The sequence below is a fragment of the Spea bombifrons genome, chromosome 1 (assembly GCF_027358695.1).
Source record: "Spea bombifrons isolate aSpeBom1 chromosome 1, aSpeBom1.2.pri, whole genome shotgun sequence".
In the NCBI taxonomy this organism is placed as follows: domain Eukaryota; kingdom Metazoa; phylum Chordata; class Amphibia; order Anura; family Pelobatidae; genus Spea; species Spea bombifrons.
Genome location: NC_071087.1, coordinates 15,546,051 through 15,566,537, shown reverse-complemented (window position 1 = coordinate 15,566,537; position 20,487 = coordinate 15,546,051). Strand labels below are relative to the sequence as shown.

General features: G+C 38.2%; 1 protein-coding gene across 1 annotated transcript in view; it reads right to left on the bottom strand.

The window, feature by feature from the left end:
* C1QTNF7 (C1q and TNF related 7) overlaps nt 1-20,184 on the bottom strand; it is a 29,923-nt gene extending 9,739 nt beyond the window's left edge. The window contains exon 1 of the mRNA XM_053458305.1: nt 19,783-20,184. The gene's annotated coding sequence lies outside the window, so the exon portion shown is untranslated. The remainder of the gene's footprint in view (nt 1-19,782) is intronic.
* Nucleotides 20,185-20,487: the final 303 nt, after the last annotated feature.

Sequence of the window (20,487 nt, the reverse complement as noted above, 5' to 3'; positions counted from 1 at the left end):
AGTAATGTCGAGATGTTTTTTTATATCACTCATTGATTCACAGTTTTAATAAATGGATTTAGTTATTACCAAAATGTAATGGCAACAGTAATGGCAATAGTCCCATTTACGCCAGAAGACATTTTGGTCTCAAAAAGCAGTATTTGGGAGATACAAACTAGTTGGGAACGTCTTTGGACAGGAGCTTCCCTATGTTTTGTATGATATGTGATCAGGATAGAGATTGACATAGGAGTTAATCACTTCACCCTATCTGATATTTCATAAAGACTCTTGGTTAGGAGGGGAAGGTCACCCTCTACGCTCTCTCACAAAACAATAAAGCTACTTTAATAATAATGTTCAAATACTGCCAGGCATTTAACACACAAAACAAACCAACACTAATTTACGTTTCCCTCGGGGAGATCCTTGATTGAAATATGGCACTATTTATTATAGCGACTGCAGCAAACATTTGTATAGATAATGAAAGAAATGTGTAAGCGCTGAAATAAAAACACATCAGGGCCCTGATTTACCGCAATCTGCGTATAGGAGTTAATTTGAAACACGCATGAATTGAGTACACACACCAAAATGTTTGATGAGACTTCAACACAGACTGCCAAAAATGATGATGATTCCGGCACTACATGTCTATTCCATGTCTCTCTGGGATATTAGAGCTCTTGGCCGATATATCATTTACCATCTGTGCTATAAGGCAGCATGTGGCTATTGCTCGTGACCAGAGAAGTAATAGCGAGCGTGATGGATCTGAGGTCCTTTGAAGTCCATTCAGAAAATCATTGAGTGGGACTTTGAAGGACATTAAAACTCTTTTAAGACACACAGAAATCTGCTCTCCAAATGGGATGGGTTCAGCCATTTGAGTGCCAGATGACCGAGCAAACTCTTCACACAGGGTTCAGTCACATAAAGACGGAATCAGCCCTGATTTATGATAAATAAAAGTGTACCTACTTATAAACCGATTAAGCAGCTTAGAGTCCTGCTGGTCTAAGGGGCTCCTTCAGGGAATGAGAGGCGAAACACAGATTCCTCATAAATGATTTCACTATAATGTCTCATCTCCTCCTATTGTCCTGCTTAGTTTATGTTTAATTTTCTCCCTTACATTACAGGTGGGGGCCTCCTCAGTTTTTTCCTTTAGGCATTTTACCTAAAACTTTCCCTGTATATTATACAGAATTATACAGTAATGAGATGAAGCTTATAATTTTTTGGAATTAATATAAATCTAAATCATGGCTGCGACCTGACTGGTACCATATATCAACGCTGACACTTTAAGCCCAGGAGTCCATAAATCAAAACCGTGCATCCCGGGCTGGATACACCTGGTTGCACGCTACACTTCCCACATTTACTGGAAGTATCTAGTATCTACCCATCAGGCCCAGACTGGCCATCTGGTAAAAAAGACAAATGGCACTGCCACTCCAGCAGCACTTTAATGTAGCAGACATACATACATCACTTAAAGTACCAGGGCCACTTTTCATCATAGTCCGGCTTGCTACCCACCATCTGCAAGCTACAGTATCACATTGGCTTTCTGAGGGTCCCCAAAATAGGGGCAGGAAAGATTATCAGACGTTTGCCCGTTGTGGCCATTGACCTCTGGAGTGATGGTGCATACATTGAAACAGTCTTGGTTTTCTTGGGACAGTCCTGTTATTTTAGCAGTCTCCCACTGTCCCAGGTAGCTGGCACACTGCCCTGCTTTTCGCAAGCAGAGGAGCAGAGGATGCTGGGTTGGTGACATCTGGACCAGGGAGCTGTGAGATCAATGAAGGTCTGTTCTATTGTAGGAGGGAGGGTGACTATCCTCCTGCACCTGCCTACTTCTAGTGCTGGTCCCTCTCCTTGACACAGTCTTCAACACAGGCGTCCCAATCTGGACCCCTGGAATCTAGATATGATGTGTTTGTGGAAGGGGGTGTTGGGCTCTGTCCACTGCCTGCCCTCAGATTGTTTGTGCACTACATTTATCAGCTCCCTGGGCAGTCATTGTCGGTAATTGAGCATTGAGCTAAATAGCATACTAGACTAAATAGCCAAATATCTATCAGGCTCCTACATACTGGGCCATTTGGCATGGTTACCTATGTATCAGTCCTTCTTTTTTGTAACTGTAATTATATTAATTAATTATAATATTTTTGGCTTTTGGGCATACATTAGAACAGTTCTGGATCATCATAAATCTTACAGATCTGTCACTTTTTGCAAATCCTCACACAATAAACCCATCATGTGTGTGCATGGTTACCACTGGGGTCGCCATCTTAACTTGCTATTCTCAGAATCTGCATAATTGTTTCTCTTCAATAACTTAAGTGTGGATAATCATGCAGATTTTTATATGTATAAATTGCTTATCTGCATTACAGTTACATGGATGTCAAGGAACGCTCAGGAGTCTTTAGTTAAATCCTGCTTCCCAGGGTCTCTGGGTCAGTTTCTTCTTTCTCTGGGCAGGGGAACTGTATTTAACCACATCCACCTCCCTCCCAGACAAAAAAGGGCTAGTAGCTTCACCCCTATGGAGAATTATGCCTACACTACATGTTAATTGCCATGGCAATTCACAAAGCTACTCTAAAAGAGGGAGAGCCCCAGGTAACCTGGGAAGTTCTCAGATGTGGTCACATAACTTTTTTAATTACTTTGTCTAACTGTAAAATATATGATCTATGCACAGGTCTGTTTGAAAATCAAGAGATTTGCTCTAGTGGCAGACTTTAGTGGTGAAGAACATTCAGCAATGTTTCCAGTGTTCTCCTCCAGCTGTCACAATATGATCTCCCTGAAGAGATGAGGAGTTCAGTTCCTCAATACTTGATAAAGCAGTTGGAGAACCTTTGGGGTTCTTGGTCCGGTCATGGCTGGCCATTTCTTCTGTTCAATGTACAGATTTTAACACGCTTACAAGTTTCTAAAGACATAAGGTATTTATTAATTCATTCATTTGGAATTCATCAGCCCAATAGTATTATACATTTGTATAAACGTGGAGGATTATAAAGTTAATCCCCCATTCATATATATAGATGGATTTTATTTTCAAAAAAACTCTAAATAGTTACCTTCAGATTCATTCAGATTGACTAGCATTTGTGTATACAAAGAAAACTTCTTTTATAAATACACTAGCTGTTCTCATATTACACGTTTCTTGCCAAGGGTGAAGAGAAAAGAATTTCAAATCCGCAAAGCACAATAAAATCAAAAGACTTGAGCCAATAAAAAGGCTTTGTCGACACCATATAATTCTAAATCAGTTCTTGAGTCTGGACAAGCAAACTTCATAACAGGAAATCTCCGTGTTTCTTTAGGAGGCTTTTTGCCAAAACCTTGATGATATATTTGTGAACATTTGTCAAAAAATCAAATTGTTCGGTCCTTCATCACTGTTGGGGGTAAAGCAATGATGGTGTTTTAGTGCATCTGTAAATAATCATATAGATAAATCCCATGGAATAAAATACAGAAATGTTTATCCTTAAGATTGTTTACATCCAGCTTCTCATGGGACACTCAGTGGATGATGTGCTACACTAAACGTGGATTCTTGGCCTGGAGCGGAGGAAGATGCTGTGCAGAAAATAGAAATATTTGGAGACTACTGAAGCAGATGTGAAACATTTCACTCTAAGATTCCTCATACAGTTTTGAGAAGATATCAACTCTTCAATCCATTGAATCAAGCAGGACTCTAATCAAAGAAAAAGAAGGTTATCCGAGCAAGTACTAAGCAACACGTTCATGGGACGCAAAATATTGTTTTTATATTCATTCATAAGCAAGTCAGACAATACTAGAACTATGATAGAACTATTGAAGAAGGTGCCTAGAAGGGTCAATTGATGACCTTATAAATGCAGAGGAGATTTACTGTAACCTCCTCCTCAAATGCAAGAAGCATAGCAATAACTAGAAACATGGCTGCACCGAGTTATAGAACGCTGGGTCTCAGAAGGAATACGGGTAACATATATATATATATATATATATATATATATATATATATATATATATACATATTGGCAGAACTAGCATATCAATTCAGATCCTTTAAAAGCAGCAAGGACATGTCAGCTGCCACCAAATAGGGAGATCAACTTAACAACAGGAATATAAATTAATGGGGAGAAACAATTAACAAAAGTCTGATAACCAGAAGTTAAGATGCAAGAAGCTTGCATGGCATATCTCTCTATCAATCTATCTATCTATATGTAGATATATAATTATGCACCATTACATGGTTTATAGTGTAAGGAACTGCAAAATGTAGTTGTAGAAAAGGCAAGTAAAATAAATAAAAAAAAATCTAATAGCTCCGGATATCAATATACATATTGTTCTTTTTTCCACTCAAGCCTTGGCTGTCTTTTCATTCCATTGCATCATGTTGGCTTTTACTTCTACTCCTGTCCTGAGGCACCCTGACCCTAACCAGCCATTCATACATTTGAACAATTAAGTATGTTGATTTTTATCCCAGATCCGCAAGGTCCACCTGCGATTATTGTTCCATACATATTTTATTCTGGTTGAAAGAAACTATCATGTGGACATCAGGAAACCTCTTTTAGTGAAATAGACTGGAAGTTACTTCATGGAGGGGGCTCCTCAGGGGAGGGCTGGCAGTTTTGCCTTAAGCAGAGGGAGCAATTTAATGAACCTGGGATACACCCATTCAACATCTGAATATATTATAGAAAAATAATACCATCACACACATTGAAACATGTTTTAATAAGGTAATGTATCATTTTTTCAACAATCTAAGCCAGGATGGATTATCACTATTATGGTATTTAATACTTTCAGAAAAAAATATCCTGGATGGCTCCTAGTCGTAATCCGAGGTGGTAATCAGAAGTCTTTATTCAGTATTGGCCAGCTGAGCTTTCCAAGTACCCGGTGAGCTCTATGGACTATTAAAATTTTTTTCATTAAACATTTTTGGGGTGATGGGTGAATTGACTCGTTTAGTCATGCTTGGTAATTATGCAGATTTAAACACAAATGTAAAGCAGATGTCATGGGTCAAACATAATGACACCCCCACCCCAATAAAAAATTCTCAGAGTATATAATTGTGTAGTATAGTATGGTCACCTTATCGACTGCTGCTGTCTGACAACTAGAGAGTGGGAAACACATTGGGTGGTGAAACTCAATTGGCTTTATTCACTAAAGGGTGAGTTGACAGGAGAGCTTCAGCTCCTTGACTTCACTATACATTATGAAGGTCCACCTCCAGTGAGCTTCTGCTGCAGGAAGAACTTGACTGGCCCTGTAGAATGTATAGTTAAATCGGTGAGATTCCTTTATAGTGTCCTCACCAGTTGAATGGGGCTTTATACAGGCCCAGATCAGCCCTTGTTGCTGAAGAAACGTAGTAGTGATGAATAACGGATACTGAAGTGAAAGCATCAAATGCATAACTCTTCGCACAACCCAAATGTATTTTTTCACAGCGGATTCGGTGTTATTCTGGTACACATGCTATTAACCCCATAAAACCCGCTCTAGTGCTTGGCCAATCAGGGCTCCTGGCTAAGTTCATAGCACAGAGGGCCACCTCAAATTTAAATGGGCTTTAGGAAATGTCCATTTGATTTAAGTTGTTGCAGCCCATGTTGCTTTGTATGTAATCCTGTACAAAATGCACTTGAGCTACAATCCAAAGCTTGTAGCGGGTGTTTCTATATTAAATGTTATACCAATTGGGCAATTTAAAACATTAACCTGAAGCCAACCTGCAATACTCAGTGAAGGATACATGTCCCCATAGTGTGAAATTAATTAGACCGCGCACTATTACTGGAGAGTTGTCCGGTTAAAGAATCATTTGAATTCGTTGGGTAGAACTGTTTTACATTTATGATAAGCTGTGTCTAACTGGCAAGATTTTTCTCCTTTTCCATCCCCAGAGAGTCTACATGCTTGTGTGTCATTCTTTCCAGGCATTTACAACATCCTTAAGTGTGACTGACGAAGTGTCACTTGAGCGAAGCAGCAGCAGTCTGACAGTGAAGATATACTCAATGGTGCGGCTTTTACACGTTGATTCCAGATGTTACAAGAACATTACAAAGTTACGTTTATTTAAGCATGATCACAAGATTTCATGAATGCAAGCAGCGGGGAATTGTTTAACATTTTATACGAACGTAACAATTTTTGGGCAACTTGTGCATCACGGTTTCAAAGCAAATAAGTAAGATTGAAACCTGTTATTTGGAACGTTTTTAGTTTCCTGACAAAACTCCCATCGTTCTCAATGAGGTACTCTGTCTGATGGGCCCATGGATTGTTTTACTTATTTTTCAAGCCATTTTATTTCTACGCACCCTTAAAACTCCTGGCAATAGGTTTGACTCAATGTATCTACTGTTTGATGGCCATAAGGTCGAAATTAGGGGGGTGTAAGGACGAACTTAGTAGTTAAAGGTGGAGCTCCACAAAACAAACATTTTTTGCACAATTTTAAGCAAATACACCTTTCTACGTCTCTAATTTTATTCGTTTTCTTACCAGATACTGACAACTAAAGATCACAGAAACCCTCCTCTATGTACAGCTAGCCCTGGATCCATCACTGAGATTCATCTTCTTCCTGCCCCCTGTTCCTCCATCACATATTTAAGAATTTAAGAATTCTTTGAACAATAACAAAGGAGGTAACATTTTACATAACGAAACAATTATTTCTGCTATAGGTTAACAGTTAACAGCAGAAAATAATGCTGCAAGATGTAAAACGTGGAGAGAATGCTTTTGTAGAGCCATATTGAGCTGGACAACATTGTCCATAGAGCACTTCTATGAATTCATTAATGGCGCTGGTGCATTGTTCATTCATAAGCATGCATTAATCTGAACGTGGTATTACATACAGTATGTTTGGAATATACCCCACATCTACATGACACTTAAAACGTATATCCACAGACCTCCTGTACACCTGAATAGATCCTGAGTTTGTATGTTTTGATTTTACTATTATTTTACTGTTCTATGCAATTATTATTATTGTCTCTGGGCACAGAGTTTAAGTCTATTGTGCTCCAAAAAACTGTATGGCATCCATGCATGTATATACTGCGGCGGCCAAATCATTACAGTAAGTATATCAATAGTTCTTTAATGTGGAACGGTCACTTCTATACATGAACCATAATGTAATCCAGTTCTGAAAACCATATGCTTAAAGTTCCATTTTAAGCTCCTTAGATTGATATTTTTCAATTCTGACCTCCACCAAAGGCATTTCACAACTCTCTTTATTTCCCATGAACCCACATGGCCATAAACGCTGTGTTTTCACACATATCCTAATGTCTAATTCATCTAAACCAGTTGTGGGATAGAGCACAACAGAAACAGATGTAATAATGAAATTTATCATGCCTTCACATTGCAGAAGACTTACATACCTGTGACAAATGTACTAATTTATTATTATTATTTTTGGTATTGATTTATATAGCTCCATCGTATTCTGCAACATTGTACATTGATATAAAGCACACTCCCACCTATCTTCATGTGAAATGCATATTAGAGCCCATTTTCCATCACAAACTTTAGTTATTGGTGTTCTTCTGTCTCATTTAACTCCTCCCCCCAGCGAGTTCTACTGAAAGCAGGGTGCATACTGTGGTATGCTTCTTGCACGTGCTCATTAGAACTCCATTTAAATCAATGGAATTAAGAAAATAAAGAGAAGTCCCGGCACTCCTTATTGGCCAAACCATTGTGTATTTATCAATAAACTAACACTATACTTTTACGTTAACTCCGCAAGTATATTTGGCCACCCCCTGCTATATATATATACTATAAATACTGATGCTGTGATGTGGCGGAAAATGTATGCACTGCATGGCTTTACATACACATCTGATACTAATGAATAATTGTGTATGTTATTACTCTGCTGTCCAACGTCTTTTTGTTCCTTAAAGATGAAAATCTGTTTACTTACATTGGATGCAAGATGTTCTCACAGCTGCAGAAAGTGAATTCTAGTGAAAGCAGATGTTAGGTTGTAAAGCGGGGCCCCAATCTAATTATGCCACTCGAGACAGCTACGTTTTTCAAACTGATAAGAAATATCCTTTATTTTCCCAGGAAAAATAAATGTGGTCTATTACTAAATGCAATAACACAAAGTGTACAAAATATATCTTATGGGCCTGTGCAAATTCACTTTCCTTTAGAGCATTCATAACATTCCCATTCTTCTATTAAATGTAAATATATATATATATATATATATATATATATATATCGCATTTATCTTTGGTTTTCTAGGGAAGGACTACAACTCCCATATACTCTGCTAGTTGCAAAGCTCTCTTCTATATCCAGATTTACCTAAAATATTATTATGACTCCCAACAAGGGATAAATTATTCCTGATTGAATGTGAATATTAAGGATAATGCAGGCGTAATAACTTACTATTTTGCTGGCTGAGGTCGTTGGGCATTCTTACATTCCTAATGAAATGTTAATTTTTCTGTTTATATATTTTATTAAAGTGCACATTTGTTGTGCAAATAAAAAAATAGAACATAAATAAAATCAATTGAACTACCAATGTGTTTATATGTGTAAGCCAGGTTTCTCCAGCTAGTGACTGGGCTGGCCAAGTGTGATATGAGATTAAGTTCACCAACAGTTGAGGGGGCAATTCTTCCTGGATCTGTAAGAAGGGTGAGTGGGAGTATGCTTACTTCTCATGATTATGGGAATGATACATATAAACATCAGTAGGATGCTGGTCAAGGTTAATGGCAGAATGGGAGTGCAGAGGAATTATATGAAGAGCAGAAATACTGACATGGGTGGAATTTGGAAATAAACCAGATGCTGTGAAAGATATATTGGTCTGGCTTTTATTGTAGAAACCTAATTCAGCTAACTGTCTTCCCCATTCCTTCCACTATTGTTTGTGTTCAGAATACTTGGTGCATAAGACGAAGGTGTAAAACTCAGTGTAATGTGTGTATTCACTATAAAACACCTCCCAACTGCCCTTGTTTAGGAGGGACAGTCACTCTTTAGGACCATAAGATTAGATGGGCCGAATGGTCCTAACCTGCCAGAAAATGTTATGTTTTTATAATGAATGAAGTAAATGTAACAAAGAATTCTATAGTTATAAAACTCCCATAAATACGTCAAGACACTTCCATACATGTGTGTCACGGAGCTCCACGGAAATAAAGTGATTTAAAAGATTCCATCTTCTCTTGGGCTAATATGGCTACCTCAAATTCCTAGTATAATCGAGAATATATTTTTCATTAAGATATCTGGAAAATATAATTGACACTTATGAGAAATTGCATAGGGGAATATATAGGAGGGAATATGAATTGTATTCTCGACATTAGTCTAGACACTAAAGTAGCGTGCACGGGGTTAAAATAAATCCAAATTTATGATCAATATCTAAATCCGTTTCTGATTGTATAAATAGAAATTGCCCAATTTACAGATGGAGATTACAACATCCTACAGGAAAAGATTTTACTTTTCTTTCTCAGAAATATCATGCTCTAGTATAGACCTTTTTTTCACAAAGGACTTTTTAATGGAAAATGTGTGAAATGTTGTATAAATAGCATTACCTTGACGGATTATGCTCCAGCGTTTCTTGAGATTAGTGATAAATTATCGTATTCATACCTGGGAACTTTTGAGCTCCGGCTACCCGGAGCCTTCCCTTGCGGGACACAGCCAGGACTTCCCACTGACATCGGTGGGCGGTCCCGCCACCGTCAGTGGGCAGAACCTGCTGATGTTGGTGGGCGGTCCCGCTGACGTCAGTGGGAGTTCCCATTTAAAGGGAAAATGGGCAGGGAGAAGAGTCAAGTCGCAAGTCACAGAGGGCCGCTATGTAGGAGGCATGTAACTAGCCTTCTCAGCCTAGTTTACCTGCTATGTATCTCCCATGTAGCTAGTCCTCAAGTAGTTAATGCTGGTAATAAAGTGGCTAAGGCTGTCATTGCACACACATGTATAGAAACAATGTTTATATTGTATATTTCAGATGTGGCATCTAAGAAAAAAGCTTCCCCAAACTTTAATGAACACTAAGCAATGAACTGCAGTCCCATATAGCTGTGGTATTGTGTTAGCCGTCAAAATACAGAAAAGAAGCAGCGCCAAGGTTGAGTAGAGTGCAAGCTTTTAAGACAACTAAGGCCTCTTGCAAAGGCACTTATCATACCTGAAGAAGAGGCCTAAGTTGTCATAAAGCTTACACTTTAGTTCTACTCAGTTGGTTAAAAAAGGTATCATATTGGCTCGTATTTCCCGTAAAGTTTTGGTTGGCGCTAAACCTGATAAAAGGCATGCTTATAATGGTCAAAAAGTTGTGTAAAATGTATCGCTTTCCTCAGCTCTTTGCCATTGACAAGTTATACTCAGAGATCTGAACATAAAGCCCACGGTAACCCATACCCCAATGCTGTGCGCATTGCTTCAGAACCTCTGGATTCCATCAAGTGCCGGCTAAAATGTGGCCGCCTTCCTGAACTATTTGCAAACTTCCCTCTCAGTCGCTAATTTCAAGGCTTTGGCAGTAATCAAAAGTAGACATTACATCAGAAGATTGTGTTTCCTAGGCTACCGTTGTGCAGAATGTAAATGGACTTCATGACTGTGAAACGGAGAATTCAGATTTCCTGAGCGGATCTCAATGACGTTCTCTGCAGCCACACCGCTTACAGATGTTCTTCGTTCCAACGGCCTTTCCTATTTCATAAAGGCGATAAGATATTTGAAGTTGCTATCCTCCCCGCTCCCAGTCCCACGTGACCCTGTTATTATCTACTATAATCGATTACAGATATATCTTCTTTAACCACTTCCAACGCATTGTTTGGGAATGATTTACTCATTACTCAGATATTCAGTAGAACACGTTGATCTTTCAGCAAGAATCCCACAAAACAACTTTATTAAACATAAAAACTTAAAAAAAAAAATAAAAAAAATTCTAATCTGTATTCTGTTATTTTTAGGCAACACGTGCATTTTTGGGTATACAAATTTTACCAACACAAATCCAAAAAATCGTTTTTGGGTCCAGTAGGGATTTCTTTTCAATAATATTATACATATTTACAGATCAAATAAAATGAGTGAGAAAAACAAGAAAAAAATAATATTTTTTACAAGTTTCCTGTGATGTAATTGTCTATTTTTTTTAAAATATTTATTGATTTATATGTCGCCATCATATTCTACGGTGCTGTACAAGGGGAATGACATGCATCACTCTATCCAAGTTTGTTATTTTTGGTATTATTCACACAAAATGCTGAACGGAAAGTTACATTTTCGTTCATTTATAGTGTTGAATTGTACATTTACATTGCAAGCATTTACATTACGAATATTTATTTATAATATAATATTTATTTGATAATTTATTTATATGTTTAGAATATTTATTTATTTCATAATGTTAATTCCTAAAGTTATTTATTTGGTAATAATTGAAAAATGAGCTATTACGACCATTTAAAAAAAACATTTTTTTACATAAATTGCTCGGCTACCGTCTGCGCAAGTGCCTTGGCTAACGTTATGTTCTGGTAAGTATGGGTGTATTTTTACATACTGGGGTTTATTCACTAATGGGTTGTGTTTCAGCTCCTTGACTTTACTGCAACTTATTAAGGGCCAACTCGGTAAGCTTCTGCTACAAGAAGAGCTTGGCCCTATATAATGTATAGTTAAATCACAGAGAGGATTATCGAACGTCTCTTTAAACATTAAATTATACACTATTCAGGGTAAGCTCGGATTTTCCTATGGACAAACTTGCTAGTAATGGCCCTTCAAAACAGATGGCGAAGTTAGAGAGTTAAAACCACAACTCTCATACAAACTCCCCTTAGTGAATATACCCCAGTGTCTGGCCTCACTTGCTTTTATTGATTTTAGGGGACAGATGAAGGATAACTTTTCTTTAATAATTAAAAAAGAGAGTGGGAGGTTGTATGTGAAACTGCTTAGCAGGCCAGTGTAACACGGCACACACCTGTCATAGTAGGGGTTAAACCGGAACCTTCCTGCTAGGGGAACAAAAAAAGTTGCTGTAAGGAGAATGAACGCAGGAATCGGTGAAGCAAATACAGCTTGATTCACTGATGTCTGAAAAAATCTCGGCATGACTTTTGTTTATGATTATTCTCCTCTCCTTAGGGAGGACAGACCCTCTTTGAAGCTAAAATCCCTCTGCCCCTCTTTGCTCCCTTGATGCCCCCTGACGTTTGCTGGTTATGAGTATCACAGTTTCTTATAGCACTAAGTAATGTTACACAATAATCGCAATGGAAACAGCAGGGAATGTGTAGATAAAATACATTTTTGCTATTGTAACTGTCTTACTGCGTTATACGCTCACAAACAGGCTGTCTCTGAAGCTAATTGATAAGCAGGGGACTGCACCTGGGATGGCCTTCTGCCCAGCATTCAAAGAGAGTAGCAGATGAGGAGCTGCAGCTTCCTGCCCACCCACCTCCACAAAGCATGGGAGATGTTGTATGTGGGGCTAGCAGGAAAATGCCGTGGCTAGCGGGGAAATGAGCAGGGGTTGGGCAAGTCGCATTGCTTCTCCTGGGACCCAAAAATTATCTGTGGTGGCCTACAGACTCAGAGAAGCGATGCTGCACCTGGAGTCTCTAGGCCAAACCTGGCGAGTTCCCAGGTATGTTTGTACAGCTTGGGATCAATGTCGGCACTTTAGATCCAGTAAGGAATGCACGGTCAAGAATATCTAAATGTGGAAATTTTGTAAAGAATGTAGGAGAATGCTAAGGTACGGTAGATCTTCTCAGTCTACTTGGCATTAGAAGTAATAGTGGTGGTGATTATTTAGTAATCTGTTGACAAATTACATTCTTTTGAGTAATTCCTTTGGCAGATAATACCGAACCTTTCTGCTCAGCTAACCAGTGGATTAGCCCCAAATCTGTGTTGATTTGTAGCTAGGATTTTGTAGACGCAGCAAATGACGGATGGAAATTTTTCAGTGAGAGAACTTATAATTCATGTTCCCTTATTTTAGAAATCTTACGTTAAGTCAAGTGATAAAAATAATGGAAAATATATTGCACCAGTGGAAAACTACAGTCTTCAATTCATTTTAGTTCCAGTTTGACGAAAATATATGACCAGCTTTTAGGCCTTTTACTGAACTTAAGTATCCTTGGTGATTTTCAGCAGGGCCATCAGCATACCAGTGAACTTCTTGGCTCCGGCCACGTCCTTGCGGGACGCGGCCAGGACTGCACACTGACATCAGCGGCATTCTCGTTGACGTCGGTGGCGTTACCGCTGACGGCAGTGGGAAACACCCCCATTTACAGGAAAAAATGGGCGGGGAGCGACCCGGAGTATTTGGGTCTTGACCCGGAGGAGCAGCGCTCACCTGGCAATCTCCGGGTCAAACCCAGAGAGTTCCCAGGTATGGCCATCAGGAGATGACAACATGAGTCAGTTTAAAGGGATACTCCAGCCATCCAATGCACTTTAATGCATATGATACCTGAGGGTTCCATTTAAGTTACATTTTTTGTCCCCATGCAAATGAATGGAGGGATTCAGCATCATCTCCCTATGCATTGCCCTCTTTCTCTGCCACCCAACTCATTGGCATGCACATACTCCCTGGCTAAACACATGTGCATGCTATACTCAACAAGACCAACCACATGCATGCACAGAAAATTATGGCACAAAACCCAGACTGCGGAGTTGACAGTATTCTGGAGCTGCAGCTTCTCCTACAGGTAAGGGCCTTTATTTAATTTCTTCTACCGATAAAGAATGAAAGTATAAGTATTTTAAAACTAATCCTTTGTCTGTTAGGCTGCATGTCCTTTAAGGACATCTTTCCCTGTAATCCAGCTAAATGATGCGCACCAGACCTTAACCCATAATTGTATCGGTTGTATTTGAAAATGAGCACTGCTTTCCATCAAATATAAAACTTACAAATTGGCATTTAAAATGATGTTTTTTACAATGTACTGTAAGGGGGGAATGTGTTTGCAAAGATGCTATTTGTAATGCTCAACATAATCCATTATTCATGGTCATTTATTTTACTGTACACTTTTTAGCATTCAGTGGTGGTCTCCAGAAGACCCCAGGCACAAAGACTACCTCTGCTACACTGTAAAAATTTTCTCCAGGGCTTCCCGTCCAACATCAGTTCCTGACTTCACTTATACTTAACTGGATGAATGCCCACAAATTCCAACAGACACACTAACAAAGGTGGAAAGCTCGATAAGTAGATAGCTGCAAAGAGGGGACAACTCCATAAAAATAAAAGTTTTGGAATGGGATGACCAACAAGCTTTTAGAGAGATGATGGTCAGGTGTCCAAGTACCGTATGTACTATAGGTGTCCAGGATAGCCATATGTCTACCCCATGCATGTTTAAATTCCCTCACTGTATTAACTGTTCCGCTAATCCATGACCTGCACTGAATGGGCAGAATACTTCTGTACACGTCTTAGCGTAAAAAGTATCTTCCATAATGATATTATATATATATAATTCTTTTGGTGGGGACTCTTAAAACAGTGTCTGTCCCAATGTCTCACCTGATCTTGATTCGGTCCTCCGTGTTATAATACGTTGTGCAGATGTGACCACATGTTACAGAAGATCTAGCTAGCTTGTAAATTAGAATGGCATGCGTGCGATGTTTCCTAACGAAAGAATCTTGGTTTGCATTTTGCATGAAAAATGGCTAATGCTTTTCTAATGAAATCTCTGAGATTAAATGCAGAAAAATAAAGTCTGCATAAAATCTGGAGGAGTGCTTAGTATGCAAATATTACATTTCAGCACAAGGGAAATTCTGTATGTATTCAAACTGTATATAAACTATGTAATTTTTAAACAATTTTTAGCATTTGCCCCCAAGAGAGAAGTTTCTGTTTCTAGGTTGTGGATTATAGTTATATTTTTTACTTTTTACATTTTTTTTTACTATTTTTTCCTCCCTGCCACACATTAAACCCTCCAGTTCTACCGACTTACCCATATACAACATAGCTGTAAAATCTTTATTTTAAGCAATTAGAATACAAACCATAAATGAATACAATGATCGGTACCTATAATTACATGAAAGGTTGGGGGCTTGCGGTATATTGTCTATATTTCACGGTTTTCTGGCCATTATATTCTCCCGGGAGAAGTTGTTCCATAAATGTGTATTGATTTACTACCTCGGACTGTACAATAAAAGTATTTATTACATATGTTATATTAGCAGCAAGTGGCCATTTGTCTGTTATGTTATCTTTTAGTTCGCAGGATATGATGCAATGTGGCATCAAGAAAAAGTTCTTCTCATATAAATTTAGTGGGTTTATGGTTGTGAAACAAACATTTTTATGGCAACCAAATTGCTTGAAAGCCTGCCATGAGCTATTTTAAACATCAGAGGAAGAACGAGGTTTATTTTGCGTGACATGAAATCATGCCCTTTGGCCATTACGTTATTTCTTGATGAATGTGTAAACCCGTGTTTTGCGTTGCACGGTCAGACGGCATGGGAAATGTTACCGAAAAAATAATATTTATATAATGTGATGTCACAACAGCTGCGTAAATATGACATGTGCGCAGGGCAGAACTGGTTGCAAAAGTTGCTTTATGACTGTAAAGCAGATCTGTCACCTTTCCCAACATCTACAGTATATTTTACAGTTTAATACCCTCTTAATTTCCTGCTTTGACATCTACGTGATTATTGCCCCCATTAAGTTCTCTCTCTCCCTTGTTAATTGTTTGGTTCAGCCAGCCTTTGGAAGCATTTGATGAGAAGAAGGGAGGACGTCAAGATAGAAGATGAGATATCCTAGTTTTGCCAACTTTCTGCCATCGGCTTTCCTCTTGATGGCAAAAATAAGTTAGGGGTAGATTTGAAGGGTAATTTTGTTACGTTAAAAGCTGTGAAGGTAGTACTTATAGCTCATTTTATCTTGGTATACATTTCAGCAGGGTTGGCCAATAGATATAGCAATAGCAGGTCCTAAATTCAATTTCCCATGATCCTCTGCCAGCATTTCGGTGAACCATCGGTCTGGTACAAGGACTATAACCTGGCTTGCATGTAATGCCTCTCACCCCATTACGTAATACAACTAGCAAGACGTGATGTGGACTCATTATAACGGCCATTAAAGGGCCACTCCAGAGCATCCCGGACAGCCTGGAAAGAAAAACCTATATTAAATAGAGAAAATGTAGCAGAACACCTCACTGGTGGCCTGTTATTTTACTTTAATGATTAGTTTGTTAAAGACCCTCCATATTTTTACTAAAGAATACATTTTATTGTAAGAATATCTTAGGGTGAAGCTGCAGCTCCAGACTAATAGGGATAACAAAGAAACTTAAGACACCACCCAGCTATTATATGCATTACAACAGAAGTGGGTTACAGGTAGGGTGACCATGTGTCCCAGATTGCCCAGGACAGTCCCGCAATCCCAGGCAGTCTCAATACGGGACAATGCCCTGGAATGAGAATTCTGAGTGAGGGTCTCCTGAGTCCCTCCTTCACACCGAGTTCAGTGTAAGCTGCAGCCAGCACCAGGTATGTGTGTTTGTCTGTTTGCGTGACTGTGTGTGTGAGATGTCTGTTAATAGAGAGGTTAATTATCTGAAACTGCTGATGATTATATGTATGACGTTTGACATCAGCACGGTTCCCAATGTAATGTATGTGCTGGGAAATAAAGTAATTCAATGTTCCACTCATAGTCCTGGCTTTGTGACAATTCCATGTCAGAAAGCAGATTGCGTCATCATTCCTGACATACACACCCCAAATGCTGTGCATCAAATACGTAATGTGACATTAATAACCAATTTTCATCAAAAAGGAATCTAAATGCAAAGCAGAGCAAACGCAATGTCAAAAAATGAGAAATATTAGAAATCTCAATTCGTTCCAAGAGGTTTCTGGCTCCATTGCACTTGAAATGAACCAAAACATTTCTGTATATAATAAAGATTGCATAATAAAAGCCCGCGGCTACGTGCCTCGAATAGTCAAACCCAGCTAAGTAAATGTATGACTTATACACTCAAAAATTGTAGACTTTTGAAGTTATGTTTATTCTGGTAAAAAAAAAAATATTATTTTTTTACGCAAAAAAAAAAAAAATCCAATGATTGCGCATCTAAAATTCATATAAATCATTTTATTTAAAGACTCTCCTTCCATTTATAGATAATATGGCAGGAAGTTGGCACCGGGTTCAAAATACTTTCTCCAAATAACTATATTTCATTTCAGAGAAACTCTTCTTTAGGAACCAGTTTTAATAATAGTGTATTAATAGTGTATAGTAGTGTATAGTGTATTAATAGTGTATTAAATAGATTTTTATTTTCCTGACAATTGAAGCATATTAAGGTAACAATCCATCTCTGAGATGAACCCGCATGAAAGTCCAAGTCAAGTTCAGCATCTTAAGGATGCCTGTGAGGACCAAACATTGCCGTTAATATTGATTAAGGAGGACCCAGAGTCTGAAAATAATGAAGTCATTAAATAATGGGTAATCGTGAAATCAGCATTAAAAGCTAATGGTTCCCTGGCCAGGTAGTATCCATTCCAGCTGGCCAGGTGGCTTTCCAGGACAGAAGTCAGGAGATGCATGGACTACAACAGCAGACATACTTCAATGCATATGATAGCTGTGTGGTCCCTTTAAATTATCCTGCGATCCATTTGCAAATGAATGGGGATATTCTGCAGAATCCTCCGTACACCTTTGCCTCTTTCCATACCTCCCAGCTAAACGCCGTGTAGGAGATGTGCTGGCTTGGGGACAGCTGGGGACAGAGGTCTGTTAAGATCCAGTGTTCTACCACTGATTTCAATGAGATCCCTTCAATCGGCCAATCAGGGGCAAGAATGGTCGGATCATGGAGGAGGAGGGGAGCTGCCGCAGGGCTGAATCTTTGTTTATTTATTGAGTAACTGTCTGAGTGCTTTAATAAGCATTATTTTTTGCCAGGGACATTAGACTGTCCTTTTAACAACAATACAGTATGATATGATAAATTGCATCTAGCAGACTAGATACATAGCTATGCACACAATAAAGAACACAGCTGTCAAAAGTGACGTGTTTCATACATGTAACCCTCCTGACTCATTCCGTATGACTCTATGATGCCTAAGTCTCATAATGTAATGCAGCCCTGGCGCTGAGCCTACGGGGCTTTCATTTTCCAAATAGATAATGGGTAAAATGTAAAAAAAATAAAAAAATAAACACATGATTGTGACAGATACCCAGTCTGCGGCGGTCACTCACAATTCTTAATAATATCTGCACAGAAGCTAACAAAAAACCCATCAAAACATTTTTCATATGTTTATATTAGAACATAAGTAACGATTTCTGTTTGAATTGTGTTGAAGTCGTTAGTTGTTATACATATGCAACTTAAACAACAAGCGCCGTCAAAAGAAATAATTACTAGGAATTTCAGCCAGAAAAGGGGCATTTTGCTCTAACTTTCTGAGAGCTCAGTTTGTATGTAAAGAAAAATCTCCCCCAGATAATGAATTGTGCTGCAGTTGTCTCAGTCTGGATAATTTATTGTATAAATAGTTTAATTTACAGTTATTTATCAGCTCAAGAATTCTGTACATTTTCAAAAAGAAATGTGTTTATATGTTTTTGGGTTAATTAACATTCTTAAAAATCTGATTTTTAAACATGAGAGCGGAAAAAACCTAGGAGGTTATTGTAATTGGTTTATTTCTTCATGTATATCTTTAATAAAAAAAATAGTTTTGGGAATATTTTTCATTTTTAATTGTTTTTAAGTTATGTATATTGTAAGCATAGACCTAACTTTTTTTTTTAGTACATTAATTCCCCTGACCCTTCTTCTTGGCTAGATTACACTATACGGTTAAACTAAATATAGACATAATAAAGAAGGTTTAATGTAGCAAATACAATTAATACGATTTAATTAATTAAATGCAGAAAGGTTCAGGAAGAACATTGAGGTTTTTTTTATTAGTAGTAGTAATTTTTTTCTTAATGGAGGTTATTTAGCTAATATGATATTTTCACATTACAATTTTTACTGATGCCTGAAAATTCTTAATGACCCGAGCAGTTATAGATCATGCGCAGAACTATAGATATGCGACTCAGCACACAATCAATGCATAATGTGCAACCTGAACAGCAAAATATGATATGACCTCATCAATTAACATCACAACTTCGCAATCTCTTAAACTGCGTCTCATGCAGAAAATGTATCAACATCGATTTATTCTTTAGTCAAGCGTGTGTTATAATTATTATAAAAATAGCATGGTATAATATACATTTTTCCAGCGTTACATGAACTTGATGGATTTATGTATTTTTGAAACTAAATTACATGTTGAACCTTCATCAGAACTCCAGAACATGCATTGCGATACTTCCCTTAAAAATTGGCTAATTATTGCCTGTTACATAACTCTGAAAAGCTATATCCATGGATAATGAACAAGATATATAATCAATAAGGCGATATAAGTGGAGTAATCACCATAGCAACCAATGGAGCATTCCTGAATGAATAGCACATTCTTTTTATCATCGGAATTATATAAAGGATATGTTTGCTCAAAGTAACCAAGCTCCATATGACATTAGGAAGAAGATTATTATCTTACCTTATCTTGCGATAGAACGAGACAGTATTCCATGAAACTTCTTGCTCCCGAAATGTCCCATAAGTGCCAGGGGATGGGAAAAGGGTTTACTTTGATTTGGAAGTCGTGTAAAACATTCCGGAGTCTGTGACACTTTGCAGCAAGTCTTCAGAGGAGAGCCGGATTGAAACTTGCGGACGATGGAGTTCTAATCACACTCCTTTTTGCCGACGCTTGCCAAGTTATTTAATTTGAATCAACTGTAGATATTTTTTTAGAAAGTCTCTGTCCCGAGGGAAAAGAGGTTCTCATGTTTAAGACAAAATCTCTTCCCTTCTATTCCGTAGCAGCATATTTGTCATTTTTATTTTGTAGACCGATGCGTAATGTCATCATTAACAGTTTGCAGAAGTGGTCTGCAGTTTTATAAACTATTCCACCGAGTTTAGTAAATCATTCCAGCAGCTGGGAGGGATTAGAACTGGAGGAAAGGAGGTGGAGTTGTAGGTTTCGTTATATATTTTTGGTTTTGTGGAATTACTGTTACAATTATAATGAGTTGCGTTCCTTATAGCTGTAGCCAGTCTCAAATATGCTGGGACAACTGGTCTCATGACCCATTTAGATTGACCGATGGTGATTTTGTATGCTGTGTGTCCAAATCAGGTAAGCCATGTCCCACATCCTACATATGGGCTGACCAATGCGTGACAGCTCAGATCTTGA